Consider the following 26572-nt stretch of genomic DNA (forward strand, 5'->3'; position numbering starts at 1 on the left):
CGCTGGCTGTCTCTATGTCTGTCGAATAAATAAATAAAATATTTAAAAAAAAAAAAAAGCTAAAAACTGAATTATTCCTTTTCATTTTGCGAGGTATTTTTTTTCATGCTGTTTTGTTTAAATTTTGTGGTTTTAATTTCCCTTTGAATTTAGGAATCATGCCTTTTCATCCAGTTCAGATAGCTCTTTCTAATCACCTGGGAATTGGTTCTCTTAAATGGTAATGTGTTGGATGTGAATTTCCACTATTTCTTTTTCTTTTATTATATTTTTGATTAGGAGTGTATGAGAACCATGTCATAATAGACACAGTCTTCCAAAGCTGACAGTTTCTTCAATACACGGTGTTTTACAGATTTTCTAATGTGTCATTGCCATAATTTTAGCTTTATTTCATATTTTGTAAACCTTCTGCTATTACCTAACCTCTGACTTTATACTGTATTTTTCTGACTTGTGAATGGAGCACTTTAAAGTCCAAAACCCTGAAAACCATAATTTTCTTCAGTATGTCACTACAGAATGATTATTCACTTGATAGATTTTTATTTTTGTAGTTTTTGAATTTGGCATTTAATCTCAATCTTAAGAACTTTTTACACATCTCAGGGTATGGGCATGTTTTAGCATAGATAGCATCAATTTTTATATAACATGTTGGCTTTGTCAATCTGTTTTACTTGTAAAAGCAAGTGTATTATTATCAGTAGTTGTGTTGGTTGTTTTTATTACTCACTACACACTTAATGGCAGAAGATTCATATGTAATACTGATAACACTAAAACTCTTTATATTTATTATGTGCCATCATATACTGTGTTAAAGTACTTCTCAGGCTCAAAGAAGTTATATAACTTGGTCAAACAATAAGGAAGTTATGGAGTTGGGACTCCAATATAAGTAGTATGACTCCCAGCTATTGTTGGGATTATGTTATTGTGCAATTCTAACCCTTTTTATAATCTATTTATTTGTTCTAAGTGGTATTATCCCTATTTTACAAGTGAAGAATCTGAAGCTCATATAGAGTTAAGTACTTTGCCCATTGACACAGAATAAAGGAGTGACAGAGCTGGCATTTGAAACAAACTGCGTTTGACTTCAAAGTGTTTTTTCTACTACATTATCCTTCTTATTTTTCCTCAGCCTTCTCATCATACCTCTTAATTATTGTTGTGTATTTAAAGATGGTTTTTATTAGAAATTTTGAAATAGGAATTCATCTCATGATTTTCACTTATGATTTGGAGAGAAGCATATTGAAAAGATAATTAGGGTAGGTAGTAGGAAACTTAACTTACTGTACTATCTCTGATTCTGGCCATATGACATTGGACAGATCACCTCTTTTGGGTCTTATTTATAAAATGAGGGCATTGGACTAGATGATTTTAGAGGTTTCCTTGAACTCTAAAATCTCATTTGACTCTATTTTGATTTAATGTTTACACTTGTTCTTTTTAGCACACATAAAACTTTATCATCTGTATTTTAGCCCATTAAATATGTTTTATTAAAGTTAGGGGGCAAGGAGCTCTGATTTTTATTCTTTACTTGCACTATTACATCTCATGTTGAAATTCAATAATGTAAAGAAATTCCATATAAAGAAGTAATTAATCTTATTATAAGAGCACTCTTCATTTTAAACTGTTCAAGATTCTCATAGTTTTTACAGTCAGAAATAATAATTCTGGAAACCTAAATATTATAAAGGGAATAAATTATTTTTAGCAGAATATGTTTCCACCAAAGAAGACAGGAATAGGTCACTGTTACCTTCAAAGCATTTGTAAGTTCTTAACTGTACAATAATACTATTGGCAACTAAAATAGTAAGTAACATTTATTGAGAATTAATTTTGTGCTACTGTATTGTACCAAGATTTTATACACATTACACCATTTAGTACCCATGAAAACCCTATGAGGTAAGTACAATTATCCCTATTTTACATACTGGGAAATAAAGAATTAAGGAGGTTAAGCAGTTTCTCCTAAGGTTACATCATTGGTAAGTGATAAAGCTGGGATTTAAGCCTATAAAATGCTGCAGAGGTTTTCCTCGTATTTACAACATAGAATAAGTGGAAGAGGTTACCATTGGCAATACTTATCTGTATAAATATGATTTAAGCATAAAACCTTTTAGGAATGAATAGGTCTGATGATTTGTGATGAATGGCAGTTTCCATGTTCTTAGATTTGAATACTGCCAGTTATGTATTTTATTGATATAATTATAAAGCAAGTTAAAACTCTTGGATAATTTTATAGCACTACTTATGTCCTAAAGAGTTAGTAAGTTCATTACAAGTTTCAGGAAAGCACTCTTTGGAGTCTGGGAAGTGGATGGGTAAGTGTTTATGTGTATATGCATACACACACATGCACATGCAAGGTGTAGCTATAGATTAGGATAACCGACAATCACAGTTTGCCCAGGCTTGGGTTTCTAGAGCATGGAATTTTCAGTGCTGTAACTAGGAACCTTGCTAAAACAGGTAAACAGGGGCAAGTATGTATGTATATAGGTAGATGTGTATGTGTCTAAAGTAGTGGTAGTAGTTAGGCTACAGGGAATTCAGATCTTGCAGAGCATAAAACGGCTCTGAATTCAGTGCCTAGACTGATATTTGTCTGTTTTACTAGCAGAAAGCTCAGTCTCCTGTGTTTTCCCTGGTTCAGATAACCTTTTCTTGTCATCTAAGAAATTAATTTCTTTGTTGGAATCATTGCAAGTAAACTTGATAGCAGGAGTGCTGTTATTGAGGCAGCTTACACAGTGATTTGCCAAGTACAGCCTCTTCATAAAAGGTGAAGCAGAAGTCGATTTATCGATCACCACCAGGATTTCAGTAACCTGTTGAACTACCTGATTTTTCCCCATTTTCATAAAACCCACTATTTTTATTTCTCCTTGTACAATTGCATTTAGTTGTTTCTTTGGAAACACTTTTACATGTATTTGCAGATGGTGTAAGCATTTTTTGGTGTGTATTTGCTTTTTTCTACAATAGAATTGGAATGGTTTAAAAAAACTGTTACTAGGTTAAGCCACACGAAATTGCCAAGATTTAACTGTTTTTGACCTATAGCAATGGCAATTTCCTATAGCTCAACTAATAGTTAATTTAACTTTTGGTTATTTGGAAATATTAGGCTACTAATTTAAACCTAAGGAAGATTCCTTTGAAGTCCTGGTTAATGTTAGACAGGAACTGACTTGAACTTTGGGCTGATTATTCTATGCTGTTCATTTGCTAAAAATACATTTTAAAAGACATAACTCTCAAAATGTAAAAAATCAGTAATTATGCCACTAATATTAGACAGGCATAAAAATGTATTTTAACTAAAGGTTAAGATCAAATTTAACCATTTTTCTTTCTCAGAATTTTAACCCATTATATTAATTGTAAGCTATAGTGGCTTATGTAAATGTTCATTTTGGAAGAAGAATGCTTCTTTACTTGAGTCAGATTTAAAATTGTTGCTGTGTTATTAACAAATACTAACCTGTAAGATTATTTCTGTGCCTTTTAGACAGTCTGAGGTGAGGTTTGCCTTCCTTTTTTTCTTTTTAAAAAAGATTTTATTTATTGATTTTAGAAAGAGAGAGAGAGCAAGGGGAGAGGTAGAGTGAGAGGGAGAAAGAGTCTCAAGCAGACTCTGCCCTGAGCACACAGCCCGATGTAGGGCTTGATCTCACAACCCTGAGATCACAACCTGAGACAGAACCAAGAGTTGGCCACTTAACTGACTGCACTACCCAGGCGCCCCAAGGTTTGCCTTCTTAATAATTTAGGCAAACTAGGAAGTAACTGTAAACTTATTTTTGAAGAAATGAAGGCAGTTACTGCTTATCTCAGCCTCATATGCTAGCTATCAAAATTTTGAGATTTTTATGGTATGTATAAAATTGTACATGTGAATTTTTGGTATTGAAAGTGTACTCTTTTTTTTGTCTCTTGCCTTTTTAATCCCATATTTGTGTAACACTTAGCTCATAAAAAGGGAAGGGAATCCTTTAAGGCTCCTAGTTGTGAATACAGTAGACTAAGCTGATGATGAGCAATGATTCCACCTTATGAAAATAGCTAGCTAATATAGAATTTTGAATAATTAGCCTTAAGACTTGTGCATCTCTTAGACTTTGATATATCTTTAACAGTGTCTTGCAAAATTGGAATTCATCTTTGAGTCTCAGTCTTTTTCTCATCACGATCTTTCGTAAATACTTTCAGCAATGTCTTAGTCTATCTCTTGTTTTGCCTTTGCCATCAATAGCACATATTTTGAGTCCCCTCTACCATTGAAACATTGTACTTAATCCTATTTATTTTTCACAAACTACTTTGTGACTGCTAAAGAGTAATGTGACTGAGATGTGGTTTGGTAGATCTTTTTAGGAATGAAGTATCCTGATTACCAGGACTATTTAAAAAATATTTTGTAGGTCTTTAGAATAGAAATAATTGTCATTGTTAAAAGCTGTATTATGAGATAAGAGATCCAAATATAATGAAACATGTTCCATTGCCCTAACATGTCTAACTTGAGCCTCTCCCTATATGGTTTAACTTGAAAAGGTGGAAAACAAGTACATGTGAAGCTGAGAAGATCTTGATCAAATGGGAATTTGATACTATAGCTTTTTTCAGAGACTGAATTCATGGGGCAGTTGACTAGAGGACATGATGTGTCTTTGATCACAAAGGTTCATATTGTAAGTGTACAGCTCAATGAATTTTTATAACCTAATGATACCTATGTAGCTAACCCTTTAATCAAGCAATAGAATATAACCTGCACCCTGGAATCCTTATTAGTGCTAACACCTAACTGAACATAAGGATCTATCTACCCAGCTAAATTTTAATTGAGTATTAAGTAGTTATCCAGATTTAAAAACTTATCAAGAGCAAGATTACTTAATATTTGCACAAATTATCCAGATAGTTATATTATTTTTGTCTTTGGCATGCTGGCTGGGCATACTAATATTTAATTTAATTCTACAGAATTTTAAATGTCTGGAGTCTCCTTGGTTGTCTTTGTGATTGCTGAATGAGGACTTAGACAATTTCTGAGTGTGATCCTCATTTTTCCAATTAACTACATTGCTTGGACAGTCACTGACATTCAAAACTGATTTGATTGGCCCCTTAAGTTTCTCTGTTTTGAGCTGCTAAGCTTACAAAACTCAATCATATGCAGAGAATTAGCCATTCAGACTGACAGTTCTGTCAGGTCAGGTAGTACGATTATCATGCATGCTGCAAATGCATTGTTATTCCTAGGTTTTTTTCTTTTTTTCCTTGGAATCTAGGTGGTATATGAAGGTGAAAACCTAGAACATCAGTCTGCTATCTCTGCTTAGCTTTAGTTTCTCTACTGAGTTTCTATTCATGTGTGCTGAGCTTTTCCAGTCACAGCCCCAAGCTCAGAATTTTTCACTAATGTTTTGTCAAAGAAAGATCTGTCCTCTTTGGAAAGATTGAAATGAGTAATAGTCTTTCAACACTATTGGCAAGTGGCTTTCATGGTCCGTGGCAGATCTAATGAACTACAGCTGTCTACTTGGAAAATTCTGCTTTTGATTGTCTGAAAGGATCCCTAGAATTTAGGCTTGAGTTTCTGGGTGCATTAAAACAACAACAACAACAACAGCACAATCTTAACATATTGCAGTTTCAACTGCAACACTTTTTACAGAAACCTGGCAAAATAAGTAATGCAAACTATTTGACAGAGATAGTTTTATATCAGGAACTGAATGTATGCTGTGTTTGTTCTACAAAGTCAGTTCTTCGTTCATATTTAAGAACAAGGAAATTATATACACGCTACAGTGTGGATTATATATATCAATTTTCTTGGACCATCACATTCTCTCTGCATATATAATTAGGTATACCATGATATGGCAATAAATTGTGTTGCATGGAAGCATATGACAGAGTGTGATGAACTTGTGATTCAGGGGATAACACAGCTTATAAGCATAGTTACACCCAAGGATTAGTGTTGCAACCTCGGTTATTTCTATTATTTTGAGAGTGGAGAGTGAGTGATCTCTTACAACTCTCACAAAGAAAAGTAACAAAGCCATTTTGTCTAAACTCTTATGAGGGAAATGTTCTAGCTCAAGGTGGATAATGGATCTACCATTATGGGCTGGGTTAATGGTATTTTATTAATTTAATTGAACAGCTTTAATGTATCAATTTCAGGAAAGTGTTTTCTTTGAAATGGCTTGATCACTTATTCAAAAGAGACATTAGGAGTGATTTAGTTATTTTCGTATTACCTGTNAATTTCAGGAAAGTGTTTTCTTTGAAATGGCTTGATCACTTATTCAAAAGAGACATTAGGAGTGATTTAGTTGATTATTTTCGTATTACCTGCAAGCAGGTTTCAAGCAAAACTTGTCCACCATTCTAATTTGTGAACATAACTATGTAGTGACCTCTGACAGCCAGTTTCTACTCTGCCTTGGTGTTTGGGTAAAGGAAATATCGTTGCTCTTGAGAAACAGGTGCAGGTAAGAAGAAATACAGAGAGGTCATTCAGTAGATTTGTACAAATCAGTGGAGGTCACTGTTGGCCATTGTAATAGTTATAACTGTAAAACAGCAAATGGAGGATGTCAACTAAAGTGTGAACTTTCCATATTCACACCACACCAAAAATTCTTTGAACTTAATGTGAGAATCTTGATACAAGGAGCCATGAACCTAACACAGGCTGTTGTGACGCATGGAATGATATTTAGGGCATACAGAGAATCTTCAGCACACAACACAGAATGAGGGTGACAAAACATAAGCATTTAAAACAGGATCAGGACAGGAATGTCTCCTCTATCCATACTTACTCTTTAATACAGAGCATTGGGAGTTAACATCAGATTTATGAAATAAACTTGTTATATATGTTGTATGTGTATATTACTGATAGGTAAACTAAAAAACAAAAGAGGAAAGGAGTTAACATCAGATTTATAATAAACTTGTTATATATGTTGTATGTGTATATTACTGATAGGTAAACTAAAAAACAAAAGAGGAAAGGAGTTAACATCAGATTTATGAAATAAAATTGTTATATATGTTGTATGTGTATATTACTGATAGGTAAACTAAAAAACAAAAGAGGAGGTAAGTTAGGGGTTTTCGAAGAACAGAATATATAAAAAGCTGGGTAAAAAACGAGGAGGAAAGTGTAGATATTAAGGAAGGATCTTCATTAAGATCATAAATTGAATAAGACCCTCCCTTCCCATTTAATCATTGTATTTAATCAGATCCTCCTCTCATTGTCTTCCCTTTGTGACCTAAGTGTTTTTTAACCACTTTATTAAGATATAATCCACATATATGCAATTCACCTATTTAAAATGTACACTGCAATGATTTTTTGTTATTCGCATTAGTTGTGCAACCATCACTGCGATCAATTTTAGAAAATTTTTATTTTCCAAAAGGAAACCCCATACTCATTAGCAATCTCTCCCTATTCCCCCACCAATCCCCCAGCCCTAGGCAACCATTAATATATGCAATCCAAGTTTTTAAAGTTGTTGATTTGAAATCCCCAGTATAATTAGAAAAATGTGACTATACTCTTTGTTGATACAAGTCTTATAAGTCAAAAGGAGTGACATAAAATTGCGTTTTTAGAGATATTATATATAGTTTCTTAAACATGATTTTCAAAAGGTTGTTTTTATCATAGATATAGACCTGTTAAATATACCTCCTTCACCCTCTGATCCTTAACTTGAAGATTCAGAATATTGATTTTTGTCTGAATCCTAGAGTTTTTGGACTAAGAGATTCTGATTCATTCTGACAGCACTCACAAGACACTAATGTATAACTTAGAAAACAAATTATTCAATATAATGTAAAATATATTCTCTAGGGGATTAGGCACTGTGTCCCCTGAATAGCACATTCTCTTCCTATGAGTAAGTTATAGGGCAAGCCAAAATACTTCATAAATTGCCTTGTACATGTGGAACCAGAACAAGGAAGCTAGTTACATGGTTCTAACTTTGAGTGGCACCACTCTCTCATAGTCAGAGTGGTTGGCAGAATAATGCCCCCCCCCCAATGATGTCTATGCCCTAATCTGTGCAACCTGTTACCTTGCATAAGAGAGGGGACTTTTCAGATGTGATTAAGTTAAGGTCCTGGAGTTGGGGAGATTTATGGTGGATTATTTGGTTGGTCCAATCTAATTACAAGGTTTTTTTTTTTTTTATATAATCAGAAAAACTCTTTGTGGTGAAAGGTAAATGGGATTATGGAATAACTGGAGAGACTATAGCATGAGGACTCGACCCACGGTTGCTGGTTTTGAAGATGGTGGCAGGGGCCTGTGAGCCAAGGAATGCTGCTGTCCTCCAACAGCTAGAAAAGGCAAGGAAGTAGATACTCCTTTCCTTCAGAAGGGAATGCAGCCCTGGTGACACCTTGATCTGTACCTTGAGTCCCCCAGTGAGACTCGTGTCAGACTTCTGACATAAAACTGTATGATAATAAATTTGTGTTGTTTTAAGCGACTAAGTTTGTGGTAATTGGTTACCAGCAGTAGAAAACTAATATACAGACCTAGGGTTTTCAGTGTATGGATCCAGTCACCGAGCCTTGGATAACTAGCACATTCTCTCCTAGTACAGTATATGAGTGGAACTGCCTATGTTTGCCTCAGTGATTCCTCTTTCTCTGTATCTCTGGTGCCTCCCTCAAAACTCTTTCTTGAATAACTTATCTGTTAAAATACATTTAATAAGAACATAGACTTGAGAATTAGATGGGCCTGGGTTTGAATTTTGGCTTTGCCATTATACTAGCTGGAAAACCTTGGCCAGGTGACTTAATATTCTTGGTTTTCATGAACTAAGTGAGAATAATAATAATAATACCTATATTTTGGGGATATTTGGAGAATAAAATCTGATAATATACAGAAAGTGGCACAATGTTTGGTATAAGTGGGACCTATTATTTTTATTACCATCTCTTAAAGGTTAAAGGTGTTTGCCAATAGCATGCATTCCAATACTTCCTCAGATAGAAATATATTACAAACCAGTGATACAACTATTGAGTTTAGGTAACTATTCCACAAAATTCTCTCCATGGCCCTCTGCCCTCTACTACTGAGGCTTTTAACCAAAAGGCTTACTTTTGGAAGCTTTAATGGGTAGGTTAATACCCATAAACTTTGGCTTATACTTTAATACATAACACCTTTTAATATTTATTTTCTTCCAGGAGCTAATGTGAAATAGAATGTGTTAAGGAAAACCTGAAATTCTTTTTCTACAATTAAAAAAAATTCTTGACTGGAATTGTGTCTTCAATTTTTTAAATCCCTAATGCCTCTCAAGTGGCTGACATATAATAGGCAACAATAAATGTTTGTGGAACTGAACTAAACTGAGTTCTCAGTGGTTATTCTTTCACAACCTGTTTTGAATACATCTCTTTTCTACTACCATAATTTAGGCTCGTATTGTTTGTCCCTCGCCTATGATAGCAGTTTTTGAACTGTTCTTTTTGCCACTAGTCTTTTCCTTCTTTAATTGTCTTCCACAGTACCACCAAAGTAGGCAATGACTTTAGTACATTATATCCTCTCTAGGTAGTTGTCTTTATCTTCGTTCCATTACATATTGCCTAATAACATATTCTTAGCCCATTGTTTCCCGACCTCTTATGGCATGGTACACTTAGAAAATGATGATATTTCTTTGGCACACTTGGGTAGAAGGCAAATCATCTCATGGCTGGAGGGTTTGGACTCCAAGAGCTGAGAGTGTCACCATCTCAAGTGTACCTGTCACCCAGTCTGGGCACACCAGTGTGTCTGGGCATACCAGTTAGGAAGCTCTGTTTAATCTAGCTTTTGAGACTGAACAAAGTTGGAATTCATCCTTTTATATAGCTATTTAATGAGCATCTTAGCATAATGCATGCTAAGCTCTGTGGGAAAGAAATTGAGAGCACCAGATCAACTATTTCCTATAGAAACCCCCAGTTCCAGATAGACAAATCTGTTTATCATTGATCTCAAAGTGGGCCTTCTGTATTTCTCTCATACCTTTGCTCATGTCTTTTACTGTTGTGAATGACCTGTTTTTTCTTTCTCATCTGTTTGAATCTTTGTACCATCTTCTCCATGATGCTGTCCCTTCTTATATTCTTACTCACTTTCTTCCTATCTCATGTTTCTCAATTTTTTCCTATTGTTTTTAACATGTTTATGACTATTCACCAATATATTTACCCCACTTCCTCTCCCTACAACTTTATATTATATAAATTCTGAGTAATATTTAACACTATTACAATAAATATAAAGTAACATTCATTTGCAGATATAGTTGTTAGGTAATAGCAAATGTTTCTTGAGCTCATACTTGGACCAGATATTCCAATAGTTTTATGTGTATTTAATGTATTTAATCTTCCCAGCAGCCCTATAAATATAAAATATCTTTATTTCTCTGTTTTACAAATGAGGAAATTGAGGCACGGATAAGTAACCTGCCAAAAGTTGTACAGCTCTTAAGTATCAATGCCAGAATTGAAATGTAACCAGCTAATGCAGGCACTTTTGATATACAAGCCCATACTGAGAATTGTATGTAATACCGTGCTGCAAAAAAGACAAGTTGTGTATGTCTGAGCAGACCAGCAGGTACTGAGACTTAATACTAAGGCTTCCCACTAAAGTGAGTTAGGCTGTATTACAGTTAAAAAGAGAAGTTGTAGTTACAAGGAATATGATGACCCACAATCAGCGAGTGGTCTGTGTTATAAAAATCAGAAGTGTTGTTGTTGTTGTTGTTTTTATGGAGCATCTATATGTGCCAAGAAATGAACTGAGTACATATATTGTCTCATTGAGTCTTGCTGTAACACTATTAAGTAGATACTATCATTCCTGTTTTATAGATGAGGAAAAAGAATCTCAAATAAGTAATTTGTCCAAAAGTTACTGAACTAGGAAGTGCCAGACTGAGGTTGGAACCTGGCACATCTGCCCTCCTTTCTTTTATTGTGCTGTGCTTCTTCTCTGTTGATAGAGTGCCCTAGCGGAAGAGCAGGGCATAGGCAAGCAACCTATTGCTAGAAAGTAGGTAGAGCTGGGCTTAATTTTGGAAACTGACACTGCAATGATGCTACTTTTCCCTTCGAATTAAAATTTAAGGAAGGAATATACCAACATTTGGAATAAACCCAGTAAGGGCAATATTTGTTGTTGCTAAACTCTTAGCTTGTGATCTTGGCTTAGCTTCTTTCCCTTTTTGTGCTTCAGCTTTATCTTCTACAACATATATAAGGTTAATAGACATCTATTTATATCCAGAGATGTTTTACCATGTTAGGAGTAGTGTTTAGACTCTGGAAGTAAGTACTACATAAATACTATTTTCTGGTTCTTCGTCTGAACACTGACATTTGACACCACCATGTTTTTCCTTTATAGCATTACACTTTCCTATGTTTTTTTTTTCTCCTGACACTAACCAAGAGATTTGTTCATAGAGAACTGACTCTGAAGATGACAACTCTTCATTATATCTCAATGACTTAGGCTCCACATGCAGTTTCTTCTCTGTCTTTAATTAAACTTGTTTGTTTTTTTTTTCAGTGTTGTAGCTGGGAGCACTTTGTTGACACAACTCACTCTTGTACAGAAGAGATTAAAATGTCAGTGTTCTAATGTTCTCATCTGTGGGAAAAAGAAAATATTTGGGGTATTTTATTTATAACTTTTAAAAGACTCCTCTGTGAAGAAAGATTACTTGTAAGATGGAAAACGATTTGACAGTTAAAGGGACAGAACTCCACTAGTGGTCTAACAAAAAAAGGGGGAGAAAAATTATGAAAGCTTAATGAAACTCTGGTTTAGGTATTTAAAACACATCTTTCTATTTCCTTCTTAATTTTCACTTAATTGTGTTTTTTAATTCCCTAGTGTCCTGCTTAATCCTTTCAGACGCTGTGCATGCAGAATATCGACTGTTTCCGCAAAAGGCAGTTAGTCAGTCATTACAGTAAACACATATATTATGTGGAAGAGGACTACTAGTCAAGGGAAATGGAGTTTGTGTATTGAGCCTTTAACCTTCAAATCATAAGTCTGAATGTATCTATTTTTACAATGGAGTCATTAATATTTGCTAGCTATTTATTGGTGAATAGGCCAGCAAATTCATCATGCTACAGCTTGAGACCCTTTTCTGCCTGTCAGGCATCAGGGTATAAGCTACATCAGTTAATGCTGGGTGCCATGCAAATTTTGGAAGTCATAGTAAAGAGATGGATTTGATGTAATTTGATAAGTAAAGAACTTAATAGCAGGAGGTAAGACTTACGGAACATTTATAATGTATCTGAAATATTTGCATCTATATGCATCAATGTATTTTATTTTATGTAATTTTATCTTCATTTCACAGATGGGAAACTGAGGTCTGTAAAAGTAAAGTAACTTCCCTGAAGCAACACAGGAAATGAAGAAGCTGAGTTTGAATCCAGGGGATCTGGTTCTGTAGCCTATTCTATTAGAGAGTTTGTAAATGTATATTAACTTTTGATATTGCACAGTTTGGGAGCTTTTACTCTGGTAATATTGTTAACCAACATGTAATACTGAGTAGATGAAGAGGATAAGGATTTAAAATGACAAGGAAAATCTCTTCCTATGTTCATGTGTTAGGAAGGGTGGCATGGCAAAGTTTTTAGTCATCTTTGAGTATATCTTAATTGGCAAAGAAATTATGAATTATTCTGGTTTGCCCATATAAAGGCAAAAGGTAGCTTTCCAGAAAGGCAGACATTAGCATTCCAAGTGCCCACTCCATACTCCTGGTTTTGGAAGTTAGCTGCCCTCTAGCAGAGCATCTGCCTTTCAGACCTTATTTAGAGATTTGCCTGATTTGAGTTGTCCCCTGGGTTAACAGCTGTGGAATCTGCATTTCTTTGGCATTGCTCCCTTCTATGTAAATTACAGATGTTCTCTAATGCCCTGTTGGGCTACGTTTGGAAAAAGAGGAAACATTAAAAGTTTTTTTTTTTTCTTTTCTTTTTAAAGTGAACTATCCTAGGTTCTAAGTAGGAGGAAATACATTTACTGAGCTTTTTCCCCTTTATGTTTCCTTTCAATCGTTGAAACTACTCCCTACAGCCCTGCTACTATGGGATCAATTTGTTGGCAAGGGTTATTCAAACATGAGCAGAATTTCTGTCCTCTTTGGATTAAAGTGCTAAAGCCAACAATAACAATTTTCATGTGGGAACTGGTGCTGGATACCCAAGTCAGACTGTACTTGGTGGTCTGTAATTTACTCCAAATAAAAAACATGCATTGGAGGAGAAAGAAGGTTTTTTCCCAGGTTTCTGTTTGTTTTCATTTTCAGTCTTTTGTTATTTTTGTATATCTATTGTTTTTAAACAGACATTAGAGGTCCTTTTTATTTAGTCTCTTGATTTGGGGGTGGGAGTGTAGGGTACTTGAAATGAGACCTATAATAGAGTTCTTTTTTGAATTAACATTTATATGAAGATATAACTTACAGTTAAATAAATCCGAAGTATACAGCTTGATTAATTTTTGTACTTATTTCTTCTCCACTTCCATTTTATTTAACTTTTACTCTTTTATCCTGTATAGCTGGAGGGATAAATCATATAATCTTGAAGAATGTTATACTTAGTGTAGATTTTTGGATTTCAACCTCATTTGGACCCCCTAGTATCACATGACAGTTTTTCTCTCTATTTCCAGGTCAGCTTTCCTCTTCTATTCTTTCAACACTTATTTAAATCTTTGCCACTATCCTCAGGGCTTCTTTCTTACTACTTCAATATTACTTTTTATTGTGATGTTACCTCTTGCTTCACCAAGGAAGTGAAAGCAGTTGGGTGAGAACTCTCTTACTTCCTGCTAGCCCCCTTATTGCTCCCCTGCATTTAGAAATCATATCCTTATCTTTCCTTCCTATTTCTATCTGAAGCTGTGCTTTCATCCCCTTTTATCTAATCAGTGATTGTCTTTATCAGTTTATCCCCATTTTCCTCTTAGCTTCTCTATTTTCTTTTTCTAAGTAATATGCATGATTGAGAATTCTTGATTTAAAAAAAATGATAGTACAAAGTTTAGCTTTGACCCTGTATCATCCTCTAGTTACTACCCAACCATTATCTTTCCCCTTGTGGTCAAGCTTCTTGATTTCTGTTTGCATGTCCTCCATCTGTCATTTGTTCTTCCTCAGCCTCAGTATGGGTTTTCACCTCTCTTTCTCCACTGAAACCGCTTCTGCCAAAATCACTAGAGACCTTTGCTAAATACAGTAATTGCCTTTTTTTCCTTAAAAGATTTTATTTATTTATTTACTTGAGAGGGTGATAGAGAATTGAGAGAGAGAGAGAGTGAACATGAGGGGGAAGGGGAAGAAGAGGGAGAGGGACATGCAAACTCTGCAGGCTCTGAGTCGGGAGCCCAACTTGGGGCTTGATCTCAGGACCCTGAACAGAAATCAAAAGTCCAGATGCTCAAGCTACTGAGCCATCCAGGCACCCCATAGTCAATACCTTTTTGCCCTTTATGAAATTCCTTTCTGTTGGTTCATAAACTCTGGAGATTTCCTGGGTTAATCTGAAACTGGCCACCTTAAGAGGAGGGTAGGAAGAAACCAAAGAAAGAGGCAATTTTGATTGATCCCCAAACACTTTTTTTTTTCCTTTTGTTCTGTGTACTTTTGGTGTCATATCAGAGAAATTTCTACATATGTATATCTAGTTGTTCAGGACTGTTTGTCAAAAAGACTGTTTTACCCTCGTTGAATTGTCTTGGAACCTTTGTAAAAAAAAAAAATCTATTGACCATTTGTAAAAATTTATTTATGGACTCTCAATTCTATTCAATAGATCTGTACATCTATGCTGATACCACATTATCTTTATTACTGTAGCTTTGTATTAAGTTGCGAAATTTGGAGGTATGAATCCTCTAATTTATGTCTTCTTTTTAAAGACTTTTTTGGCTGGGACACCTGGGTGGCTCAGTTGGTTAAACATCAGAGTCTTCATTCCAGCTCAGGTCATGATCTCATGGTTGTGAGGTTAAGCCCCGCATTGGACTCCACACTGGGCATGGAGCCTGCTTAAGATTCTCTTTTTCCCTCTCTTTCTGCCCACCTTCCTCTCCCCCTAAAAAAAACCAAACCAAAACAAAACAAAACCATAATTCCTGTCAAAATCTCAGGAAGAAAAAAAAGTTTTTTTGTCTATTCAATGTCCTTTGCATTTCCATATGAAGTTTTGAACTAGCTTTTCATTTTCTGTGAAAATGCTATTATTTTGATACAGAATGAGTTGAATCTATAGATCAACTTGGGAAGAATTGTCATCTTCACATTAAGTTCTTTGATCCACTGATGGGGGGTGTTTCCATTTATTAGGCCTCCTTTAATTTTTTCAACAGTGTTTAAGTTTTCACTGTATGTTTTAAATTCTTTTCTTTATTTCAAAGGATTTTATTCCTTTTGCTGGTATTATAAATGTAATCTTGTTATTAATTTCATTTTTGACTATTCGTCTACGTTTATATTAGAATTGATTTTTGTGTATTGATCTTCCTGAACAGGTTTTTTAATGGATCCTTAGGATTTTTGGTATACAAGATCATGTCATCTGCAAATCAGGATAGATTTACTTTTTTACTTTTAATCTGGGTGCTTATTTTATTTTCTTGACTAATTATGCTGGCCAGAGCTTCTAGTACAGTGTTAAATGAAAGTAGTTAGAGTGGACATCCTTGTCCTTTTTTTTAAAGGAAGAATGTGTTCAATCTCTCATATCATTACATATGATGTTAACTATGCGTTTTTCTTAGATTCCCTTTATCTATGAGTAAGTTACTTTCTATTCCTAGTTTTTTGAATGATTTTTTTTTAATCATGAAAGAATGTTGGGTCTTAACAAATGCTTTCTCTCCTTCTATTTAGACAATTATGTGATTTTTCCCCTTCTATTTTATTGATATGGTGTATTACATAAATTGATTTTTGGATGTTGAGCCATTCCTACATTAATAGGATATAGATCACTGGGTCATCACGTGTAATCTTTTTTATGTGGTGCTGGATTTAGTTTGCTAGTATTTGTCAAGGATTTTTGCATCTGTATAGCTAAGAGATATCAGTCTATAGTTTTCTTATGATGACTTTGTCTGGTTTTGTTGCCAGGGTAATAATGGCCTCATAGAGTAAGTTGGAAGCTGTTCCCTGCTTCTGAATTTTGGTAGAGTTTGCGAAGATGTAGGATTAATTCTGTTACACTAGTGAACCATCTGAGCCTGGGATTGTGGGAAGTTTTTAAATTACTAATTCAATCTTTTATTATACAGGGCTATTCAGATTTTCTGTTTCTTCTTGAGTTAGTTTCAAGAAGTAGTTTATGTCTTTTCTAGGAATTTGTCCATTTCATCCAAATTTTATAAATTGTTGGCATACAATTGTTAATACTATTTCCTTCTAGTTTTTTTTTCATTTCTGTGTATTAAATGATGATATGTCCTCTTTCATTCTCGACTATAGTTATTCAAGTCTTCTCTCTCTTTGTCTTCATCATTCTAGCTAAAAGTTAGACAATTTTTTTAATCTTTTCAAAGAACCTGCTTTTGGTTTTGTTGATTTTTCTCTTTTCTATATTCTACTTTATTCTACTCTAATCTTTAATTTTTTTCTGCATGTTCTAGATTTAGTTTCCTCTTCTTTTTTCTAGTATTTTTTTTAAAGATTTTATTTATTTATTTGACAGAGATAGAGACAGCCAGCGAGAGAGGGAACACAAGCAGGGGGAGTGGGAGAGGAAGAAGCAGGCTCATAGCAGAGGAGCCTGATGTGGGGCTCGATCCCATAACACCGGGATCACGCCCTGAGCCGAAGGCAGACGCTTAACCGCTGTGCCACCCAGGCGCCCCTTTTTTCTAGTATTTTAATATAGGAAGTTAACCTATTGATTAGAGATCTTATTTAATGTAGGCATTACAACCATAAATTTCTTTTTATCCAGAAGCATAGTTGTCATACAATGTTATATTAGTTTCTGGTGTACAACATAGTGATTCAACAAGTCTATGCATTACACAGTGCTTACCACAATAAGTATAATTACAATCTGTTACCATACAAAGTTATTGCAGTGTTATTGACTATATTCCCAATGCTGTACTTCTCATTCCCCCAACTTACTCACTTTACAACTGGAAGTTTGTACCTTTTAATCCCCTCCACCTATTCCCCACCCCCGTACCCCCTTCCCTCTGGTAACTGTCAGTTCTCTGTATTTATAAATCTGTTCTGTTTTTATTTGTTCATTTATTTGTTTTTTAGATTCCACATGTGAGTGAAATGATATGGTATTTGTCTTTCTCTATTTGACTTATTTTACTTAGCATAATACCCTCCACGTCCATCTAAGTTGTTGCAAACGACAAGATTTTGTTCTTTTATATGGCTGAGTGATATTCCATTGGGGATATATACTACTACATCTTCTTTGTCCATTCATCTATTGATCGACTCTTGGTTGCTTCCGTATTATGTAGAGCTGTAAATTTCTATGTTAGCACTGCTTTAGCTGCATCCCATAATTTTCTCATAATATTTTCAATGTTTTGTTTTCATTTTCATTCATCTAAAAGTATTTTCTAATTTCCCTTGTTATTTCATCTTTGATTAATTGGCTATTTAACTGTGTTGTTATTTTTCACATATTTGTGGATTTCTCAAATTTTCCTTCTATAGCTCATTTCTAATTTCTATCCACTCTGTATGATTTCAGTCATTTTAAATTTATTGTTATTTTATGCTCTAATATATGGCCTGTTCTGGAGCATATTCCATGTGCGCTTGAGAAGAATGTGTATGCTGCTCTTTTTGGGTGGAGTATTCTATAAATGTCTGTTAGGCCATGTGAGTTGAGTGTTGTTCAAGTCTTCTTTTTCCTTGTCAATGTTCTGCGTAGTCATTCTCTTTATTACTGAAAGTGAAGTATTAAAGTTTCCAAACGCTATTTTTTAATTGTCTATTTCTTCCTTTAGTTCTGTCATTTTTTTCTCCTCATGTATTTTGTGGCTCTATTATTAGGAGCATGTATGTTTATAATTGTTAAATATTCCAAATGGATTGACTTTTCTACATCATTAAATGTTTCTATTCATCTCTAGTAATATTTTATCTTTAAAACCTATTTTGTCTAGTACTAATATAGCAGCTCCAGCTTTCTTATGGTTGCTGTGTAAATGATGTCTTTTTCTGTCCTTTTACTTTCAACCTATTTGAAATGTATCTATCTCCCACAGAGAGAGATAACTGGTTCTTCTTCTTCTTTTCTTTTTAATCCAGCTTGACATCTCTGCATTGTCATTATAATAGGACAGTTGTGCTGTTAAATTGTTAGTTGTGTTTCATTGCCTTAGTAAACCCCCCAAATATAATGATGCTCATGGAGGCTTCACATGGAGTACTTTATGAATTTATTCTTCTTCCTGTCCCTCTTCTAGCATTTTGAATGCTGCCATTGTCATAGACTAAAGCCATTGTGCCTCATATCATGTAGGTTATCTGATTAGCAAAAAAAAAAAAAAAAAAAAAGTTAAAAAAAAACTAGAGTGTTTGGTGTTAGTGGTTGTTAGATCACATTTCTTTGAGCCAGTAAAGTGTAACATATGTATTATGCAGGACTTTTTTTTTTTCCTTTAGCAGAAATCTCTTTTTTCTAATCCTAACAATGTTAAAGTTAGAATTTTGGCTTTGGAGTTGCCAGAAATAACTTTACATGTATAATTAACCAGATTGAGTAACAGAGCAAAAGTACATAATTTATTTCTACAGTGTGGTAATTATAAAACTGTTACTAATCTTGGAGCTTCACATTATTTCCATAGTTGGATATGTCTTAATAAGGGAGTGGCTTCCTCTCACTAACTTCAGATCAAACCAAAAAACCTGCTTTTGCATATAGAGGATTTAACTTATTTTGTAAACTAATAATTTTTCAGCACAGGACACTTAGGTACTTATTTTTTTTTCAGGGTATTGTCTAGAATCTGTTAGTAGGAAAGTAAAGTTCAGAGTTTCTGCTTTTGTTGATTCAGTGCTTTACAACCTGAACTGTTCCTTGGGGCAAGCTATTTCTCAATTCCATTTTTCTGCATTTACTCTGAAATTGATTATTAGACACCATAGCTATGAGGTAACTTCAGTGTTATATCCTGCTTATTTAAAAATCAAGGACATTGGAGGTGGGGGAAATGTACTTGAAAAGAAGAATAAAAATGTAATTTAAAATTTTATAATCCAGACTTCCATGTAGCAACATTTAAAAATAAAACTATAAAGATGGTTCTGGGTGATATTTCTAAGGTTTCTCCTTAATTTTTGGTTGAAAATTCATGTTCCATCACTTTCTTTGCATTTCTTAAGTAAAAGGCACCAAAGAGTTCAAATTTTGACCCGTGAGAGTATTTGTGGCTTAGTTATGTATTACCCTCAAATATAATTGTTTGGTCTGTGTTCACAGGAATTTTAAAGCAAAATTAAAAGAGCACGGAACACTAAATAGTTTCTCTAGCAGTACCTGCTATTATTATTTATATTGAAAAGCTATTCAGCCTAAAGGAAAAAATTTAAATGTCCTGGTAATCACTCTGTTCTATCTGTTCTGTCTTGATCATGATTTATCTTATTTCGGTAGAATATGGCAACTAACACATGATCTCATTTTAATAATTTGTTGGTTGAACCTAATCATCTTTAGCTTTCATAGTTTTATCTCAATTATATATTCATGAGAATGTCTCACAAAAGGTCTTCTTTCTAAACTACTGACATATTCCATTGGAGACCAGAAGGCATCACTGACTGGCTATTAGCTGATATTTGTCCCTTAACTGCTATCTTTTTATAACGTATGTCAGTGTTCACTGTGAAAGGAACTAGTAGCCACCTAATCAGTAAGATACTCTTAATTTTCTGCCGTCTCACTCTGTATATATTATTGAGGTATAATTTACAAACAAATACATTTCATTTTATTAAACAAATTCCACAAACATTTTATTATTTTTTAATTTAAAATTATTTTTTATTACTTATTTTATCAAACACAAATTTTAAGTGTACACAAATGTGAAAACTAACCCAATTTAAGTATAGGATATTTATATCACATCAGAAAATTCTCTTGTGCCACTTTCCTGTCAGCCAGGAGTTGAATGTTTCAGTTCCAAACCCCATCTGAATGACTGTTTTCTTGGATCACTGCTGGTACTATCTGTCCCCAGCTGAGTCCCCCAGGATATAGACTGAAAGAGAGTTTAGCTTGCAGAGTGTTTATTAAGGAGTGCCCTTGGGGTCAACATTTGTGGAAGGCAGGGGAAAAAACCAGGACTGGGTAGCCGGAGAAGTCAAGCAATATGAAGGCCAAATGCCAGCCTGGACTGACCCCATGGGGAACTCTGGGCTTTGATTGACTTTATAGAGTTAACTGGAGTTAGGGCAAGGGGTTCAAGCCTTTATATTCTCATTGTGGTAAGCCATTGGATGCAGGCTACCCTGAGAAGGGGGTCTAACCTTGGGGAATGTGGTTCTCTGCAGCCGAGGCCATCACAGAAGGGCCTGTCAGATGCTTGCTGACCACTTTCCCAGCAGCCAAGCAACAAGTCCTTCATCTGAGAATCTGCAGTGTACCTGACATTGTCTCTCACATTGTGGTTAAAGAAATTCAAGAGCTTCTTGGAAGCACAGATTTTTTTATTCAAGTCTGGAAGGAGGAAACCAGAATTAGAAGAAAGAGTAATTGATAGCATTTAAATACTAGAAAATTTATCATTTCGTATACTTACTTAAAAATTACTCTAATAATATCTTTCAATATATTTTATGATTTATTCATTCAAGAAGTAGTTGAGAGTCTCTATAAATGGAGACATTTGTCTTTGATTTTAGCCACCTAGAAGCTGAACCTTTTTCTTGTATTTGGGGACTCCTCTGTATAAGGTCAAGCTCGCCTGCCACTGTAGAAGCTGAAAATGCAAGGTGCTTATATTTCCAACCTTCTTGCAAGGGGTGCAGGCCCATAACAAGAGCTCTGCCAAAGAGATAAAATTTTGGATCAGACCTGCCTGGGAAGTGGAGTAGAATTTTTTTTTTTTAAATGATGAGTTATGGCAGCAGAAGCAGTAAGTAAAGCAACATCCACTTTCCAGACACAGCAGCCTTTGTATCACTAAACTCCATTTTGTTGGTGTCAGCTGTGTAAACATGCAGAGCCAAAGACAGTAGTTTTCTCACCAGACTGGTTCTGTTGCATGCTTCTTTGGGCTTTCTTTTTTTTTTCTTTTTTTTTTTTTTTAAGATTTTATTTATTTATTCGACAGAGATAGAGACAGCCAGCGAGGGAGGGAACACAAGCAGGGGGAGTGGGAGAGGAAGAAGCAGGCTCATAGCGGAGGAGCCTGATGTGGGGCTCGATCCCATAATGCCGGAATCGCCCTGAGCCGAAGGCAGACGCTGCTTAACCGCTGTGCCACTCAGGCGCCCCTGGGCTTTCTTTCTGACTGGGTAGCCTATCTGCTTAATTAAATGGGGTTGATGTCTGTTGCTTGCCCTCAAAATCCCTGACTAATATAACCCACCCTCTACCAAATGTTCTAGACATTAGGATTATCATGGTGAAAAGAAAGACAAAGTCTAGTGGGGATAAACTAACAGTGAGTAAAAATACAATACAATTCAGTGGCATGAAAGAAATAGATAAGAATAGATAGTGGGGGAAGAGGTTGGAGGTGGGGAGCAAAGGATCCTTAAAGAAGGTTAAGGAAGTGAAATGATTGCCCTGAGACCATTAGGCTGAGAGGAAGAGTGAGCTCTGTGAAAGGGGAAGGGGTGTGGTGAAAAACAATTTGCAGCCAGAGACAACAGCAATTGCCAAGTATGTGAGAATGAACTTGACTTATTAAACAAGTCAAAAGGAGCATAGTGGTTGTCAGTTATGTTTGTTTAGCTATTTTAATAGAATTTCTTTTAAAGAAAAACTCATTTTGATATGGAAATCTATGCTATAGTCAATGTCTATTAACTCTCATGCAACACTATTTAGACCCAAAAGCTATAATAGAGACACCAGGGAAGTTTTCTATAAATACTTATTTCTGGGCTCCACCCATAAAGAACCTGATCAGTCAAGTTAATCAGTAGTAGTAGTAGACTATAATGTTGTATGTGGTAACACTGTCTGCAAAGCAGTTGCTTACTTTAGTTTCAGGTAAATCACAAGGGAGTAACAGCTCTGGTTACTACAAATGGTGTGCATAAGTCATGCATGTAAGATTGGTATATACCACTTGCTAGACATAAAGCTTTTATCTGACTAGAAATAAATCAAGGAGAAATCTTTCTTTCTTTCATTAAAGTTTGCCTTTTTATGTAGAGGTGTATGCTAGTTGTATTCTGCAAAGTAAAAAAAAAATATATATATATTTGGAAGTCCAGTGGCTGGGTGTATCCTACAAACTGAAAGTCCTGGTAACTCTCGGTAACATCTGGTATCAAATACCCAGATGCCAATAGACTGAATCTTTGTGTGAGGTTATTGGTGATAACAGATAAAAAGGGGTTTTTTATTGTCTATAGGACCTACTTTTTCTCCAGAGTCTCCAAGAATGCTGTGGATTAGCTTCAGGTTTAGTTAATTTGAAGGAAACCCCAGTCCATCTTTTCAATAACACATATAATATCAAATATATCCTGCCAAAGGGTCAACCTAACTAAAGAACTCTGAGCGGAAGGCAAGCTATGTTTTAATTATGAGGCCACAGATGACTTGGAGTTCTTCTAAGTCAAGACCAATGCATGCGAGTAGGAGCTATGCTATGCTTACTCTGATCACGTTCAGAAATTAGACAGTTTTGTCTCCTGGAGTATAAAATTTTACCAGAAAACCCATCGCCAAAAATACAACATCATATTCAAATGTGAGAAAATTGTTTTTCTCAGATCCTATGTTTGTCATACTGGTGTCTGGTACATTTTACCACACTTCACTGCCCCGAGCTGGGAATAAACATGGCACTTCTTCTTGAAGCAATAAGCAATACTTTGCCTTGATGCTTGTGATATAAAACCTAATTTTCATATGGAAACAAATATGGGTATATTCTGGACAAAGGAAAATACTATTTTTATAAAAATGTATTATTAATATGTAATGATTTATTATTGTTTTAAAAGGATTTAGCAAACGTTCTAAAATTTTCCCTGTTTTGATTTCCATTATTGTATTTGTTTGTTTTGTTTGTTTGAGGGGGTGGAAGGAGAGAGGGGAGAGAGAATCTTAAGCAGGCTCCACGCCCAGCATGGAGCCTGATGCAGGGCTCAGTCTTACAACCGCGAGATCATGACTTGAGCCGAAAGCAAGAATCAGACGCTTAACCAACTGAGACACACAGACACTCCTCCATTATTGCACATATTAATTATTATAACACATAAACAAACTCTTTGGAGTACTCCATAATTTTAAGAGCATAAAGGGTCTTGAGACCACACAGTCTGAGAACCACTGGACTAAGTAAAAGACTATTTTATCCTAACTTAGCTGGCATTTAATTATCTCTCTGCAATCTTGTCCATGAAAAATATTTATGTTTTTATTTCAGTTTTATTTTTACTTCTTATTTTCTTTCAATTTTGCAAAGAGTTCAGATAAAGTAAAGACCTGGACTGGGAATGGAAAATGAGTAAGGAGGCAGGTAAGGACGTTTCTGTTATAAGGAGATAATTGAAGTATTAAGAAACATCAAAAAATATCTTTTGTTTCTATGACAGAAATTATTAACTTTTTATATATTATAAGCTTTGGTAAAGAAGTATATTTTGAATATATCAATGTTTTTTCTTTTAAAAAATTTAATTTTTAAGGAAACAATTCTTTTTAAAAATAATTGTTTTTTAATGGTAACATATTTCCAGTTTTTAGTAGAAGTCATGGGGAGAATGATTGTATTTATATTTGTTTTGTTTCTAAGCCTTTGGGAATGGTTTTGTGTATTCTTCAAAAGTGAAATAGATAAATTGATCATTTGGGTTAAATCTTTTTTTCAAACTTTCTGATACTAAAAAAATAAAAGATTGCTTTCTAGAAAGAATTCCCAATTCTTTTTTCTGAAAAAACTTTAAAAATAAAATTGCCAGTTGCATGAATAAATATCTCTCCAAAACTCATAGGTAGATGTAGACATTTGACAATTATTTCCTTGTTAATTGAAAAATCTCTGTGGAAATACTTCTTTGCATTTCAAGGGCATGAATATTTTTATAGTTTAACTAACAGGCATCTTATTCATGAATGTTAGGCCTAAGGTGGGAGAACATCTGGGAACCAGTTAAATTTTGAATAAAGTCAAATTCTGCTCTTCCAATAGCAATAGCTTTAGTGACCGTAAGTTAAGATTACCAAAAAATGACAGTAAATGTCAATGGGTAACAGTTGGGAGGACAATAAATTCAAAGTAAAAAAGTATAAGAGAAAAGGAGAGAAAGCAAGGGGTGTTTATGGTGGAGTCCTTTGGTGGTATCAGTGAGAATATTCCAAATAATTTAGGGCAAGTACAGGTTTTAGGAACTAACCAACAAATGGATAGGGCCAGCAAATCTCTACTGCATTTAGCTGGTTAGCTGGTTAGTCTCCTAGGTCCTAAGTGTGGGTGGTATTGAGAGAGGTGGGTCAGGAAATACTTGTTGATCATACCAGCTACATATCAGATGCTCATGAAAGTGCTTTGATATCTTTTTGAAAATGAACTTTTTATCTTGGAATAAGTTTAGATTTACAAAAAAGTTGTATATCCCTTACCAAATAAGATTTCACTTTCTTCTTGGGTTATCATCTTAAATTAGTTTGTTTTCTTTTAATTCTCACAAACAACCCTTGAAAGGAGCCATTCCATAAGAAGAAACTTAGACCACATTGTGAGAAATGACTTACCTATTAATTCAACAAATATTTGAGTGCATACTATGTGATAAGCATTATTTTAGGGTAGCTATAGGCATACAATGGTATGATGGTATGCTTGCCCCCATGGGATTATAATATTATTTGTTCTGTATAATACTATATCAAACTAATTTTCTTTTTGTGCCTCTAGGAAGTCATTATAGGAAAAGCACTGGGATGTTTATCTTATGGGTAAAATAATATGAATATGCCCCTACCACCCAACATTTCCTCAAAACTATGAGATCTAGTTAGCTCCACATCTGTACACTTAGCCACCTTCACAAACTGCTCTGTAATGTTAATATATGCCACTTTGGATTTCTGGTCATCTGTATGCCCTGTTATATTTATTGCTATATGTTTTCACCCTCCAAACGTTCTTTGTTATAACCTAAACTATTTTGGCTCTATAGATAGTATAGGCTATGTGAAAATATAGTTCTCAGCATCATAAGAACTCTGGGTTAGATTTTCAGTGAGGAGATAGAACCTCAACTCCTGTTAACCATAATGAGAATCCCGTGACCACCTTACCATACCCCTTGCTGAAAATGCTACTATTCCTGAGGGGTTCACTGACCTTTACATCCATTATAGAGGTATGGGAGGAGCAGGGAGGGAGAAGTACCTTAAGTGATAGGTTAGCCACAGAGAGACAAAAGAATAATCAGAACACTTAGAAGCTGAAGGAAGCTTATGAAAGAATGGGAAAGTCAGCTTCGTGTAACAGGGATCCCCGCTGTCCTCTATTTTCAGTGTAGCAAAGCAAACCAGGCCCCTATGGACTCTAGTACTAAAGAATGAATTATGGACCTGAATAGTAATGTGGTGGTGCTAATGATTTAATCAGTGACCATGGCCCTTGCCATTCCTTTTTAGGAGTGTATGTGTGTGTGTGTGTGTGTGTATGTGTGTGTGGTGATTTCATTTATTAAATAACTTATAAGGCTGAAAAGTAGTTTTTCCAAAGTTATTTGGTCATCATGAATTTTGCAATGTGAAAAATGCACTTTATATATTTCTCTGCAGTCACACTGACTGAGTAAACAAATAAGTTACATCATTAATTTTTGTGTTTAGTCCCAGGCACAAATAGCTTTTAGCCTAGTCCATTTTCTGTCAGTCTTTTAGAACTTTCTTCGTATTGTTATATCAAAAACAGAATTTTTCACTTTTCTCTCTCAACTTTTTTTTCCCATTTTTCTCCCATCATCTTTTAATTCATTCTCATGCATCAGTTTTATAAACTTCTAAAGGCAATCAGATTTCTATTTGTTCGTATTTACATTTTTTTTCAGAAATCAAGATTTTAATCTTGATATTTTTGAGTTTTGTTGAATACCTTTTGTGGCACTTATGATTTTTAATAGACTCCTAGTTATCAATGGGAGATGTTCTACCACTATGAAAGCAATAATGAAATGAATACTTTTTAAGGCATGTATTTGTCGTTCTTTTGACCAATATCTAACATTTA

The sequence above is a fragment of the Ailuropoda melanoleuca genome, chromosome 12 (genome assembly GCF_002007445.2).
Source record: "Ailuropoda melanoleuca isolate Jingjing chromosome 12, ASM200744v2, whole genome shotgun sequence".
In the NCBI taxonomy this organism is placed as follows: domain Eukaryota; kingdom Metazoa; phylum Chordata; class Mammalia; order Carnivora; family Ursidae; genus Ailuropoda; species Ailuropoda melanoleuca.